We start from the raw sequence: 14,604 nt of genomic DNA, 5'->3' as shown, positions 1-14,604 counted from the left end.
CTGAGAAACGTGCAGCAAAACCATTCTTATGAATATTTCAACTATTCTGCAGGTTCAATAAATTAAAATACTTCTGCAAATACTTTGGAGCTTATTCATCTCTGATAACACTTGGTACCTTATTATTTCTAACTGAGCTACAGAGAAAAACATATTATTATGGATTTTGTGGTAGATCCTCCAATTTATCAACCTAAAAAGATTTCCGAGCAATAGAGACTTTCTATGCAAGTTAATATGTCATAGGCTATTTATCACCTGGGGTTTGCTGAGTCTGCATTCCTAATCAATGACTTGACAAGCAGGTTAGGGAACGCTTAGAGATTATATCCGTGCAAAGTAAGGGATGTGGCTAAAGCAGGTTCGGCCTCCAGGAGGGGATACTGGGCACTTTGGTCACCCAAGATATCTTGTGCAAATGTGGTTGCATTGCCCAGGGGTGACACCAGCAATAAAACCATGATTTCCTCACCTGAGCAAGCATTACTCCTGCAGAAACCCACAGGAGCAGACACAGAAATATCCCAGGACCCAGTTGATGGTGGGAAACTCTGGATTCCAAGATGTATAATCCCATTCTGCCTCCTTCAGCTCTCCCTGGGGCCAGGGGGGATGTCCATCCTCGCAGGTATTCATCACATCCCTGCCTCGGTGATGCTGCTTTTGTTTCCTGGCACTTCTCCCAGAGGTGGCTGCCTCTGCTGGAGGTGAAGGATGACAGAGTACGCAGGGTGTTATGGGCACTGGGAGGCTTAACACACTAAATAAATGTAATGAATATATATGATTTCATTTCCCTCCTACCCTAGACACATTTCTACACTTTCATTTGATCTCACTGATGTACTGCAGCCTCGCTCCGTATAATCTACACAAACTCCATATGCCATGGAGTGGAGATGGGAAACTTGACAGGTTGGAGCTTCAGGTGAAGGAGACCCCAGCACTACGCATGCATGAACCGGGAGCTGGCAAAGTCCCACATCCCACTGCATACCTGCCCTGAAAGCCACGGAGGCTGCAGCTTCCCATCCCATCCTGTTTCATCCTATCCCATCTGCAGCCTCAGTCCTCTGTGCACGTACACGTGCGCTCCTGCTTTGTGGGGTATGTGGGCTGCAGACCTAGAAACGTGAGAGCAAGGCGGGTGTTTCCACACACATTATAGTCTCACGGGAGGGACAGGGGTGCTCAGGGGATGGGTGGTGCATTCAGTTCAGCAGAGGAAACCCATCCTTCAGCCCATGATGGATTTACTCGTGTGACCCAGCGAGTGGAGGTCAGAAGCCCCTGACAGAAAACAAATGAGAAATGGCATCTTTCAGGAATTCCTGCGGTAACTTCTCTCCCCTCTGGCTCTGACACGTCCCCTATCATACAGAGCCACAGTGGAGGGGCTGGGCAGAGAAACACCCTTACTCACCTTGCTGCTTGCTCTTGGCCATCTCCTCCCAGCTACAACCCAAAGTGCTCCTCAAACTTTACACGCTGTTGGAGTAATGACTTTTAAAACCACCCGCCGGCATCCCCCATTACCCCTGCGTTGGTGCATGCTGCTCCTTACAGCTCCCGCGGCTGAGCAGTGAGTTACGTCTGAAATAAAGCAGATGCATTAGAAATGACTTTGCCCAGAAGCAGAGGCATGGTGCAACTTTGCACGCTCTTGTTTATGTCCCTCTGTCAAAGCCCATGTCCCCATCTTCATTGGGGATGCACATCTCAGCAGGCTGCTATGGGTCCGTGTTTAAACCCCATCTTGGGAGCCCCTAAATACAAGGCAGCACATCCATGGGTACAAATCATCTGAGCCTCACAGGGCAAGGACTGAGTCCTCTTCCCTTTAACCCTTCCCACTTGCTTTCCAAACTGTCCCCAGTTACAAGGGGTGAACACATTTAGGGGCAGGGTAACTCATTGCACCCGTTTGTGACGAGGACAGCGTGCTGTCAGTCAGAAAGCAGGGGAAGAAACGAATTAGCTGCATTAGTTTTCTTCACTGCTTAATTGTTCCTGAGAGGCTGAGTTCTGGGGAGGGCGATGAATCATTGTTTGTGAAATATTTCTTCCAAGAAGATGACTTGAAAAATACATTTATAATTTATCACAACCTCTCGCATTCTCGGGGAACGGCAGCCAAAGGAGGAAAGTTCCTCCCTCCCCCATTCATTATCGCTATAATCTTATCTCCTGCACCCTCTCCTCACCCTTTGAATATTACATCTCCTCCCGCTTGTGTGCCGAGGTGTAGCGGGGGGAAGCCGGCGGGGAAGGGGGGAGACTGGGAAAAATCATCACATATTTCAGGCTGGCTCTATTTAAATGAGTTTGGGATTGTGCTTCTCTGGAGCAGATGGCCCTGGAGATAATGATGCCTGAGCAGCGAAGGCTGGAGCCCCTCTCTCCTGTTGCCATGGCAGGCCACGGGGCTGAAATGGATTCTGCTTATTAAATTTGCGAGCTCTTGTGTACTCAGGATGAATGGCGTGCAGCCATAAAGAGGCCCAACCTCCTCATGGCGCTGGATAGTTTTATCTTAGAAAGCCAGGCACTCCAACTCTGCCAGACGAGGGTCTCATTAACCTATTAACAGCAGCCGTGGAGGAGCTCAACCCACAGGGGCTTTGAACAGGGAGAGCAGGGTGTTTCCAGGAACGTGCCGAACGCCGGCGTTCCTCGTGGCTTAAAACCCTGAGTGAGGGCAGTCAATCAGCTGTTGGCTCGAAAAGGGGAGAGCTTCACTCAGCACACAGGCACCCACGTGCTTCCCACACGTGTCTGTATGGGACATAACACCACAGAGCCCAGCGGAGCATCCAACACCACCGTCACCTCCCATGTGGAGTTGGGGATTCACCGAGGCACTGATGCTCGCACTCAGGTTTGCTTCATATGATGTGGCGAGACTTAAAGTAAACCATTAAAACTTCATAAATCAATATAAAACCAAGTTTGGCAGCAATTTGAAGCATAGTATAGTCGGGATTTTGCTTTCCAATGTACTTTTCTGTAGAGCTGCTTTACAGAAACGTGCCGATTGTGTGGAAGAATGGCAATTTGATGTGCAGTGAGGCAACATGCATTACATTAGGATGCAGTTAACTTTGATTAACCAGAGGTTGGTAAAACAGCACTGCACTATATTTAGTTTCACATCACTTTTTTTTTACGTGTTATTATGCAAATTTTTGCACGAGCCTTATTTCAAATGCAACCCAACTCTGTTTTCTTCCCTGCTTAGGGGGAATCTGCATTCCTGCATGGCCAGCAAAAGCCCACCTGACCGAGCTGTGCTCCTTGCTCAGGCAGCATCCACCTGCCCAAACAACCTCATGATATGAAATCATCACATCAAAGATTGCCAGTGCTGGGCTTTCATCCCCAGGACTAACATGGAGGTGAGGGCTGCTTGTTCTGGGGCAAATCTTCCCACTCTAAGAGGAGAAATCAGAGACCAAACACTTGCAAACACCTCAATCACATACTTACTGATGGACTTGGTGTGGTCTGTAGCTGTAAAGTTGGTGGGAGATTTTCCCCCATTATTGGAAAATATTGATTTGGTGGAAAAGGAAGCGTTCTTGGACCATAGTTGGGGTTGTAAATCTTCCTTCCTCTGCAATAGCTAACAGGGAGCTTGGCCTCCTTGAGGCTTGAAGTATCTTGTCAGGTCACTGCAGACTCACACAGAAGGGACTGGAAATGGTCCAAAAACTCCTCCTCAGCTTCCAAACCCCTCGTCACAACTGCGTAAAAGACAGTCATTGAGCAGGGTTGGTGCAAATAATCACCAGTACTGTGGAAAGATCGTCCTGGACTCTGAAAATGAAGCACAAAAGTCAAATCCAGCCACATTTCTTGGCATTCAATCCTCCTACCTTCAGGCCAGATCTCCAGGTTAATACTCCTAATGAGATAGTGGCAAAAGGGATGTTCACAAGAATTCACTTGGCAAAGCCAGCTGAATAGTTAGATTTAACACTGCTATTCATTTCAGTGAGTGCTGAGTATCTACATCCTGCAGCTGGCTTTGGAAAGCATGGTCTGATCCAGGGCCTCTGGACATCTCTGACATCTCCCCCGTCAGCTGCTGGCCTCAGAGCGGCTCCTGCTGCCTGTGCATCTTTAAGCCGAGATGATATGAAATCTAACCCTCGCTCAATATCAGCTATTTAGAAGGCACTGCAGACCACAGGAACAGAAACACGTGTCCAGATTTTCACAGAGCTCTCAAAATACAACCCCAGCAATACCGAGTAGACGCAGTCTGCATTTTAAAAGGCTGGTTGGAAGTGCTGGTGTGGTGGTCATGCATTTACCCATTTCCAGCTGTGTCCCCCAGCAGGTTTCCTGACCTGGGCTGGCCACCCGCACTGGGCTATAGGCCAGCTTCACGGATGGGTTGGATGCTAGCATGTGTAAGCCCAATGTAGTCTGCAGGACGTATCCAGGGTCACCTTAGGAGGCTGCATGAGAGCAGAGGGCTGGAGCCAGGACTCCTGCACATCAGGTTGGTGCTCCCAGCCCTAACCCACCACCCTCTTTGTTCTGAAATCCCCATCAACAGGGAGGGTGAAGGAGAGGACAGGCAAAACGCTTCTGGGGCAGCTGCCTACGAGTGCAGGCCATAGAAAAGGGATTAGCTCTGTCTTCAAAATGCAAATCCCCTTGACACACGCCAAGCTCGCAGGCACTCCTGGAGCCGTTTGCCCAGTCCTGACTTACAGCTTTTACACAGGCACCAGCTTTGCCAACTTAATGTCGGAGGTATGAACACCGGTGAATTAAAACGGAGCCTACAAATGAAAAGCCGATTAGCAGATATTAGAAGGACATTGAGATGAAGAGGCCACAGTGATGGAGAAAGGCTCCTCACCCCCACCTTGGTGCATAGCACAACCCCCTCCCTGATCTCTGTGGTTCCTTTGCTATGTCCTAATCCCCTTGCACAGAGACAAGGGGACGTCAGTGGGAAGAGGAGCTTCTGCAGACTTCTCTGTGTCAATTTACACAGAAATTACACAGAACCATGAGAAGAAAAGGGGATCACAGCAGGCTCCTTGCTCTCGAGAGCAGCCCTATGTAAGGTGACTGCAACAGGAAGGTTTCCATTGACAATAAGGAAAATACTAGAGGATTTATGGAGAAATGTGGCTGAAAGGCTTTCAAATAAGCAGACAGTAAAGCTGTGCTTTAGCATCACTCTTACAGCCCAAACTTTCACATTCCTACCCTGCACTCATCACTTACGCACAGTTCCCTAACCTGGATGCTCATTGAACTGGGAGACTTGGGTTGCCAAATCAGCACTGTCAATCAAGACCTGACTACCCATCAGATAGATAGACTAAGCTGCTGCAAAGAGGTGGTGTTGGCCCAAGCCAGCAGGAGTTGGGATGGTCAATGAGAAGCTCTACCAAAGCTGCTGCAGTCTGAGCAGTTCACACAAAGCCGAGTGAGAGCAGAAAATCTCTTTCCCTCATCTCCAAAACAGGCTGAAATTCAAATGGGTCAAGAGGGCTTTTGCAAAGGGAAAGACCTGGTGACTTCTCATCAGTATTAGTTATTCCACTTCCTTCTCCATCATCCCTTGATGCAGCATTGCTCAGGGAAGGCCGTATCAGGTGAGTACAGGAGTCCTTCCACTCATGGGCTGGCAAGGAACTGAAGGAGTGAGCAGGAAATGCCGAGACCAAAATCACTGCAGGTTTCCTGACAGTCAGTTTTACACCTTAGGATTTACGAAGCGAACAAGGAAAAACCACTGGAGAAACACTGGCAAAGGCAAGTTTGAAATGCAGGGTAAAGATTGGTCTTTTCCCTCCCTTTGTTACTAAACAGTCAATTTGGAACCCGAGATTTTCGCGCTCGTGAATGCCTCTTGTGTCTTCCCAAAGTGGGACATACCCACAAGCAATTTCATAAATTGAAGCCAAACACTTCAGTCACAAAGCCAGCTTAACTTCACAGGGAAAACAAGGCCAGCATTAACCCGGCTTTCTTCAAGTAACATTGCAGTTTTTTCTGTTAAGAAATAAATTACTGGCTCCGGGAGGAAGAAAGGAATCGCTTTGCTGTGATAATTGCAAGGCAAACAAAAAGGTAATTTCTGCCTGACTCCCATTTAGAGAATGGCTCAGCTTTCCCCAAACAGCCTTAGTTCCCAACAGAAAGCAAGCACTGAAATATGCAAATATTTAAAAACCAGCAAGCAAATCCCTGGAGAAGAAGGAACAAAAAGGAAAAGGGGGAAGGGGTGTCCTCAGATACAGACATTGCAGGCTGGGGGCTGCATTGCTGAAGCCTCCAGGAAGTTTCCTCCAGGGTCAGCCAAGGAAAGCAATGGCATGGGGACATGCTCTGAGGTCCATCTCCCAAAGCATCCTATACCCACTTAACCACCAAAGCAGATCACTCCTGTGCAGGCTGTGATGTGTGCAGAAGCCTCAGCCTGCCCTCACACCACTCTAAGCAGGATATTCAAATGCTCCTTAGGCTTTGGTAGCAACATGCCAAAGAAGGGACAGCCCACACCTCTCACCTCTATCCCAGCCTGGATGAAGACCAGACAGATATTCCAGCTCTGTTTCACACCTGGATGGCATTGAAGATTATGTTCCAAATCATGAGACCCGCAGATTTAATCTCTTTAATCAAACCAACACCTATATTCCAAAGCTTTCATTCTAGTAACTTTCCTTGCCCTTGACAGCAGGGTCTATGTCAAGTGACTGGTCACCCTTAGCCCAAGAAAGGACCATCTGCAAGGTGGTCTCATTTGGGTGTTTTCCCACTTTCTTTGCTTGTATATTATTAATAGTCTCAATAAACTTGTGCTACCAGTTACACCAAGAGTGTTCCCATTCCTAAAGTGCTTTATAGGTAATTAAGGTTTTATTCTGTTGGCTAGTGACTCCCAATGTAAATGGGGCATGTTGGGGGTTATAATGCTCCCAACCTGGGCAGGTTTCAAGTTCAAAAGAGGCAGAAGGAAATATTCCTTCAGGAATTATTTGTAGAGCTGGGAAGGAAGGTCCTTGCACAAGAAAGAAAATGATGAAAAATTCATGGAACAAAATATCCCTCAAAACCAACTTTGTGGATAACACAGGAAATGCTGGAGCCCCAAATCACTGTGATCAGGTAAAGGATTTTGGAGGAAGCATCTTGCTTATTCCCACTGCCATTCTGACCTGTATAGCCTGTTCCTATAGGGAGCAGCTCCTATGGATCTATCAACCCCAAGCACATCCCTCCTTCCCCATCCCGTAGCGCGCTCCCTGGGTATCCCATGGTGTCGGTGACACCGGGGAGCCCTGTCCGAGGTGGGTGGGTGGCAGAGGCCGGTGTGCATGTGAACCCGATGAGCTGGGTGCATTTTCCTCCCCGCACACTGACACGGCTTCGCTTTTGTTTCCTGAGTAAATAGAAAAGCCACGGTGGCAGGAAGGAGAAAGGCAAGGCAAGGGCTGGGTGAGCAGCGCCTGTTTACAATGACAAAGGGGCTCTGCCACACTTCGGGGAGGAAATTTTCCTTCCAGACTTCAGGCCTCATTAAGTGAGTGGGCACAGCTAATAGGCTTTGTGTGCGGACGGCCCCAGCCTTGCAAGGTCCAGCTGTCACTGGGGCGAATGTCAAAAATAACAGCGGGCTCAGCCGTTCTCCACCCCGCTCCGGCTTTAAAATTTATCTTTCCAAGGGGGAGGAGCAGGCACTGAAAAGTAGCAAGCAATTAACGGGAGACAAAAGCAAATGGAGCCGCCGGGGCTGATTGCGGGAGAAAGGGGGAAAAGTTCCCCTGGAGGTGGGGAAGACACAGAAGAGCTTGAAGAGCCCCCGTTGGCAAGAAGAAACTCGTTGCAGTGATAAATGCACAGGCGGGGCTTAGGAGGATGCTCAGGAATTGAGGGTCCCGGCGGTCCCTCTCCTGCTGCAGCCGTCTCCCTGCCACGCGTCTTCGCTCGCCGGTATCTCCCTCACAGATGGTGACTCCGAAACAGCGAGCACATGTCTTCCCTCGGCTAATCCGGAGGTCAGGCTCCTCCCAGGTTTAGTCTCACGCTGCCAGCAGAAAGCTGACAAAATTATGCAGAAATAAATATGCTTCTGTGTTTAACTTCTCTCTTTCACCTCCATCCAATCTCAGCCTGCCCTGAAATCATATTTGCATGTGTTTAGTTTATCCCCCCACTCTGTCGGCTCCGTCTGGATGGAGATGCACAAATGGCTCGTTTGAGGGTATTTGTGATGCATGCGATACATCAACGGGGAAAAAGGGTTTGAACACCTCCAGAACTTTAGTAGCTTATTGGGTCTTGGCATGACAGCCCCGCAGAGTGCCTCCTGTATTTTTAGCTCACCTCGAGCTGACTTTGATTTCAGGCAGCAGCATCACAAACTCCAGAGCTTGCCACAGTTTCTTTGTTTTGACGGATGTGCCTTTACTCCATACCCCCGTTTTAAAACACGTGGGGTCATCCCTTCACTTTTACTGCTGAAGAGTGTATTTCCATCAGCCTTTCAGCCACTGGGTCTCTGCATCAAGGCAGATTGTGCCTGAGCAGCCTGAACTCATGATATTTACACAGCTCTTTGCTACTTCTGGGTAGAACACATGAGCTACCAGCAGTGGGTTATGTATACCAGACAATTTAGGGGCCAAACCATGTCTTTAAAATGAAGAGGTGTTTTCTTGGGGAAAATCCTCCATATTCCATGTCTGGAAAATGGAACTCCTGAAACAAAGGCACTTGCAGGCGTCTGCCTTAGCACAAGGGTTCAGGCCACAAGAACAGTTTGGCTTCACAGTATCCCAGAAGAACAGGTTGGGGATTTCTTACCTGTAAGCCCAGGCAGAGCTCCAGGCTGCTGGGAAGGGCTAGGATGTGCAGTGAAGTGAGGTCAAGGCAAAAGATGCCTGCAACAGAGAGAGGCCCAGAGTTGCTCAGGGCACCTTCTCCAGAGCCCATCAGCCTCAGAGAGCAGATGCTGACACACCTGATTCAATTCTGGCTTCAAACTGGCTGCACACCTTCCCTGTGCCCCATTTCATTCCCTGTTTCATCATGCACAGATATGCTGCGATAAAACATAAAGAAATCACATAGGAGGAAGTTTTGGGTTAGTTTGAGGCTCAAAATATGGCCCCAGAAGAGGTAAATCAAGCCTGGAAACCCCGGAGGGCCCCTGCAAGCAGCACAGAAATTTTGCCTGAATGAGCCACGCTGGTGAGAGCTTGAGCTCTCAAAAGACACAACAATACACCTTGATGGGAAGGAAGCAGTGAGAGAGAGCCTACTCCAAACACATCTGCTCAGATCCAGGGTTCAGCTTGTTGCACTTGTACAGGGAAATCTGTGCAAACAAACAGTTATTGAATAGGTCAACGGAGCAGGGCGGCTGAAGGAGCCCAACAATAGGGCGGTTTATTCACTTAATGTATGCCAAGGCCATTCACCAGGCAAGCACCTCTTAAGGAGCCACGTGACAAACAGACTCAATTTGCCATTTGCCAAGGTCATGCAATTGGGATGCTGTGGACAATCTTGGATAACGGGAGCTACAAGGATGGTGAGGAAGCTGCCTCGTTTCCCCTGCTTCCATGGTGCTGGGGTTTTGTTCTCTCTAATTGCACATTGGAAGGGGAGGAGGTTGCTGGGCTGCTCATTGAGATGCGATGCTCAGTGGTTTACCTTCACAACACTTGGGAAGTCAATGTGTGTGTCCCCACGTCGTCATGTCCCCCTCCTCCATTGCCAGTCCCTCCATTGCCAGCCTCATGTCAAGTGGGGTTTGGAGTCCAGCAGCAAAGGCAACGTGGAGCCAACAGCATCTGGGGAAGGACATGCAGAAAGTAGGTGGTGAGCTCAGTGTTTCATTCATATGCAACCTCAGCGTTCTCCATGCTGCAAAACACCCAGAGATCCAGCTGTGCAAACAGGGGCTTTGACAAAGTCATCCTCCCCTTCTGCCCAAGGACCCTTCATGGCCGCTCACAGCTCCTCTGCATTTATTTGCTGTTCAAACACAATTGATAGATAACCTTTCTTTACAATAAAGCAAACAGACTGTTCATGGACCATGGCAGTCTCCAGTTGGAGTTCCTCCAACCCTCCTGAGTGGGGGTGAAGCGATTGCAGGCCGTAGTTTTTCTCTGCTTGTTGATGGAGGTTTTGTTCACCCCTCCTTAGCCTGCAACGTCACAGAATCCCAGAATGGTTTGGGCTGGAAGGGACCTTAAAGCTCCTCCAGCTCCAACCCGTCATGGGCAGGGACCCCTTCCACTGGAGCAGCTTGCTCCAAGCCCCTGTGTCCAACCTGGCCTTGAGCACTGCCAGGGATGGGGCACTGCTTCTGGTGAATACCCACCTTTGGCATGGGATAGGGACTCAAGGTGGTGGGGATGAGGTTTCACACCATTTGCACAGTTAGGTGGGATTGTGCTCTGGGTAAGACTGCTCCGAGCACCCAGAGCTGTTTTTGGACAGCCAGTGAGCAGGATCTAAACACCATTTTAAAGTATTACCATGGATCTCCAACAAAAGACAGCAGGAGGGGAAAAGCATGAGAACAAGCTGATGAAGATGAGAAAAGGAGGAGCAAGAGAAGTGGCAGGAAAGGGAAGGAGGAGGAACAGACAGGCAAGGACGATGTTGCATTTGGGGGACCATCCTGCACCTCCTTTCTTGCTTGGCTGGAGGCTGCTCCTGATAACACACACACCGGGGTGGATGTGGCGACCGCTTTGCTGTTGGGTCCCCCAGCCTGCCACAATAAGGTGGAGATTTTTGGGGGTGCACATTGTCCATCCTTACCTCTTTGCCTTCCCCAGCGATCCCCTTCCCCCTCGACGCTGAGATCCGCCAGGATTTCCTACGCATCTGTATGCAAATCACAGGCTGCCAGCACCAGGAGAGGGACTTTGTTCAGAGCATCCCTGGCACAGCTGCTCTGCTTCCCGGGGCCAGGCAGGAGACCCTCCGGCTGCCCGCACTGCGGGGCTTGGGATATGGAAACACCAAGTAAAACATTGCATGATGTTAGGGAACGATCCATCCCACAGCCATGGTAAAGGCGGTGCTAAAGGTCTTGGGATATGGGCAAGGGAAAATAAAACCTGCTTTTGTGAAGCGTTGGAATATGGGAAGCAGGAGGTAGAATCATAGAATAGTTAGAGCTGAAAGGGACCTTAAAATCATCCAGCTCCAACCCCACAGGCAGGGAGAAGCAAAGGACAGAGCCAAGTTTGGGGAACCAAACGTATTGACGTGGCTCCTCGTGTCCAGCTCAGTGCTTGGCTGGGGAACAATCTGCTCCCAGCCTGGAAGACAGATTCCTGCAGCTGAGACTTGGTGGCAGGACTTCAGTTCCTTCCAGCCCAAGAGACACAAAGCACAGCTCCCTCCCTGCTCCCACATACGATAGCTTTGCTTTTCTTCAGTATCTCAGCCAAAAACCCCCTCCTTCTGCCTTCTTCTTGGGTAAACTTTTTCTGTTACAAACCCAGCACGTTCTGAATATAAAGTCCATTGTCTCGAAACCCAGTTTGTTTTCAGCAAGAAGTGTTTACAGAGCCCCAGCGAGCTCCCAACAGCCTCTGCAAACACAGAAACCTGAAACACCCTGGGAGGTGATTTTTCAGTCTTCCAAAAGAAGAGCACTGGAAATCTCTGCTGATGCTAAAATGAGCCATAGCTCCCCAAAACAGAGGATTCTGTTAGAGGTGCTGGCCCTGAGGAGCTGCATGGGATGGTTGTCTGATGGGGTGGGCAAACCACAGCCACCCCATGGCACCACCTCCCCTTCTCACCACTGGAAATCATAGAATCCCGGCCTGGTTTGGGTTGGAAGGGACCTTAAAGCTCCTCCAGTTCCAACCTTCCAACCAGGGGACACCTTCCACTAGAGCAGGTTGCTCCAACTCCGTCTGGCACTGACACGGATGGGGCAGCCACAGCTCCTCTGTGCCAGTGTTTTGGGGACCAATAGGAACTCCCCCCATTGAGATGCACGGCACTCACAGGACAAGCAAAAACCAGCATAAGGTGGCTTTTTACCGGTATCAGGCTGATGGTTCAGCTCCACGCACGGCCAGCTGGGGTGGGAAACCTGTGTGCAAACTCCTTGGGCCTCTCTGGTGCCGTCTTCCAACGGCGTTGTCATTTGCAACTCAAACAGCCGGTGCCTCAGGGGATCTGTTTATTTCCTCCTTTCTGCTGGACCAGATTCTTTGGCTCAACACTTTCTAAAAGCAGATTTTATTTTCCCCTTCATCCCATGTGACACGGATGCAAATGGGGAGCAGTAGGATGCCGGCTTATCTCTTATTTGTGCTTTTAGGTTATAATTGCAGTCTGAATCACTGACTTTTAAGTTACGCCGTGTTCTGCCTCAGCGCAGAAAGGGAGAGGAGCGGAAACAGGGAAGGATCCCTTGAAGTTCAGTAACACCAAACAGCTTTGCCTTCAGACAAAAAAGCATTTGCAAGTGTTCCTCCCATCCGTTAAAGGCACAAACTATTTCCGTGATGGAATAATAAAGGGAGTTAATTGAGATGGAGGGAAACAAAATAATCGAAGGAGAAAGGCTGCTTCGGTTCCTGTGTGACCATTGTGCTCACGATTGCAGCATCCTTTTCCTAGCTCTGATTTGGGGAGTTTGTTGTGTTTCAATTAGCCCCCAAACCCACCATTTTGGTGGATGGCAAAGCAAAGCTCCCCGTACTTACCCTCCCCATCCATCCCCTGCCTGATGCAGCGAGCTGTCTGGCTGCTGTCACCACATCCGTCCCCATTCCTACTGGGGCTGGCGTGTCCAGCCACGCCACGACCTGCATTAACACATCCCATAGAAGCCAGGGCTGCCGGGTCCATGCAGCCACGGACATGGGAGGCAATAAAGCAATGTCAGTGCCGCTGGCTGCTCCCTCCTTCCCATCCCCCTGCAGGGATGGAGAGTGGGATGTTGATGTAAATCCCCAAACAACGTGGGCTCAGCCGTGGAAAGGGGATTTTCACTCAGTGCTGAGCCCTAACTTCCTTTTAAAGGATGTACATGTTTGATTAGCCAACCTCAGCACCCCCATAGCATCAGGTCAGGGTAATTAGAGACCTTGTGTTAATGAGTAAACAACGGCTCAAGAGCCTAATTGACACTTCCAAGCCCCATGCACGTTGCTAATTGCCAGAGCTGAACCCACAGCCCCTGAGTTTACACACAGTAAATCCTTCCTTTGAATAAGTTATTCCCTCTATTCCCAACACCAGGAACTCTCCAGCACCAGGACAGGGGGAGGAGTACAAGTGGCTGGGATGGGTGCTGAGAAATGCAAGGTGTTGGGATGGGTGCTGTGAAATGTAAGGTGTTGGGATGGATCCTGCAAAATGCAGGGTGTCAGGATGGATGCTGCAAAATGCAGGGTGTTGGGATGGGTGCTGCAAAATGCAGGGTGTTGGGATGGGTGCTGCAAAATGCAGGGTGTCGGGATGGGTGCTGCTAAATGCAGGGTGTTGGGATGGATGCTGCTAAATGCAGGGTGTTGGGATGGGTGCTGCTAAATGCAAGGTGTCAGGATGGATGCTGCTAAATGCAAGGTGTTGGGATGCGTGCTGTGTGCCTTTCTGCCCTGTTAAAAGGCCATCCTGAAGCTCCTAAGCAGACAATACCATCGCACTGCCCCTTGTGCCCCCGGCAATGACCCTGCAGGACCACCCTCCAAGGAGGTGAAGGGTAAAGCATTCACCCTGCTCCACCAGCCCTCTCAATCTTCCCTAGACAAAGGCTGTCTCTGGGGAGCAGGTCCTGGGGCGGGGGCCGGGGCAGGGCTGTCTGGTGGGAAGTGGCAAGGCTGGGTCACACAGGGATAGGTTTGGAGGAGCGGGAGAGCAGAGGTGAAAGGGCAGCCCTCCCATCCCACCCCCCGCCTCCCCACTGCCTTCCGCACTCCTCCTGGCCTTTGCTTCCCAATCCCACTGCTCCCCCCAGCCTGTCCTCAGAAAGAAGGAAAACCCAATGTAATTCATGGAGCTTTTCACCCCCAGGTAATTTACGGAGGCAGCATCTGCCGGACATGGGGGACACTGTACTTAATCTCAGCATCCATGTCCTCTAGCCTCTTTCATGATAAGTTTGGGTATTATTCAGGCCTAGATGATCACTGTAGGTCTGTTTCCAACTGAAACATTCTGATTCATATTTTTCCCCTAAAACAACCCCAAAAAGCACTAAAAGTACCTGTCATTGTCTGACTCCAATCTAGCACAGTTCATCCAGGCAAACTGCACTGAGAAACTCAGCCCAAGGATCACACCTCATCCCGTGAGAGCTCAGTCTTGGTCAGGACGTGATGGAAACAGTGAACCAGCCTTCATTTCTTCCCTCTGCACACAGCAGGGGCTGAAACCCATCTCATCAAGTAAAGCCTTCTTTAAATTGGGTTGATATTATGGACTTAAGAAGCTCCCGGTGACAGGATCAACACAGACAGGCTGAAACAAATACCTGAGCTGAAAACAGAGGTGGAGGCGAAAGACAGCAAGCAATAGGAGCTTTGAAATGCCCCATAGTGCACAGCTTGGGTATCCTGGTGAGAGACATCCCTGCAGTTC

General features: G+C 49.8%; 1 long non-coding RNA gene across 1 annotated transcript; it reads right to left on the bottom strand.

Annotated features, from left to right (window-relative positions):
- Positions 1-8,504: 8,504 nt before the first annotated feature.
- LOC133216733 (uncharacterized) lies at positions 8,505-10,985 on the bottom strand. Its single transcript, XR_009726708.1, has 3 exons — positions 10,813-10,985; positions 9,691-9,830; positions 8,505-9,076 (listed from the first exon to the last, which is right to left on the bottom strand). It is a non-coding gene; the product is annotated as an uncharacterized LOC133216733 (long non-coding RNA).
- Between the last annotated feature and the right edge of the window lie 3,619 nt (positions 10,986-14,604).

This window comes from Neopsephotus bourkii, unplaced genomic scaffold (genome assembly GCF_033783945.1).
Source record: "Neopsephotus bourkii isolate Nb327-2 ecotype Australia unplaced genomic scaffold, CSIRO-AGI_Nbou_v1 NB_1060, whole genome shotgun sequence".
Taxonomy (NCBI): Eukaryota; Metazoa; Chordata; class Aves; order Psittaciformes; family Psittacidae; genus Neopsephotus; species Neopsephotus bourkii.
Note: the sequence above shows the minus strand (reverse complement) of the source record. Positions and strands in the feature narration are given on the sequence as shown.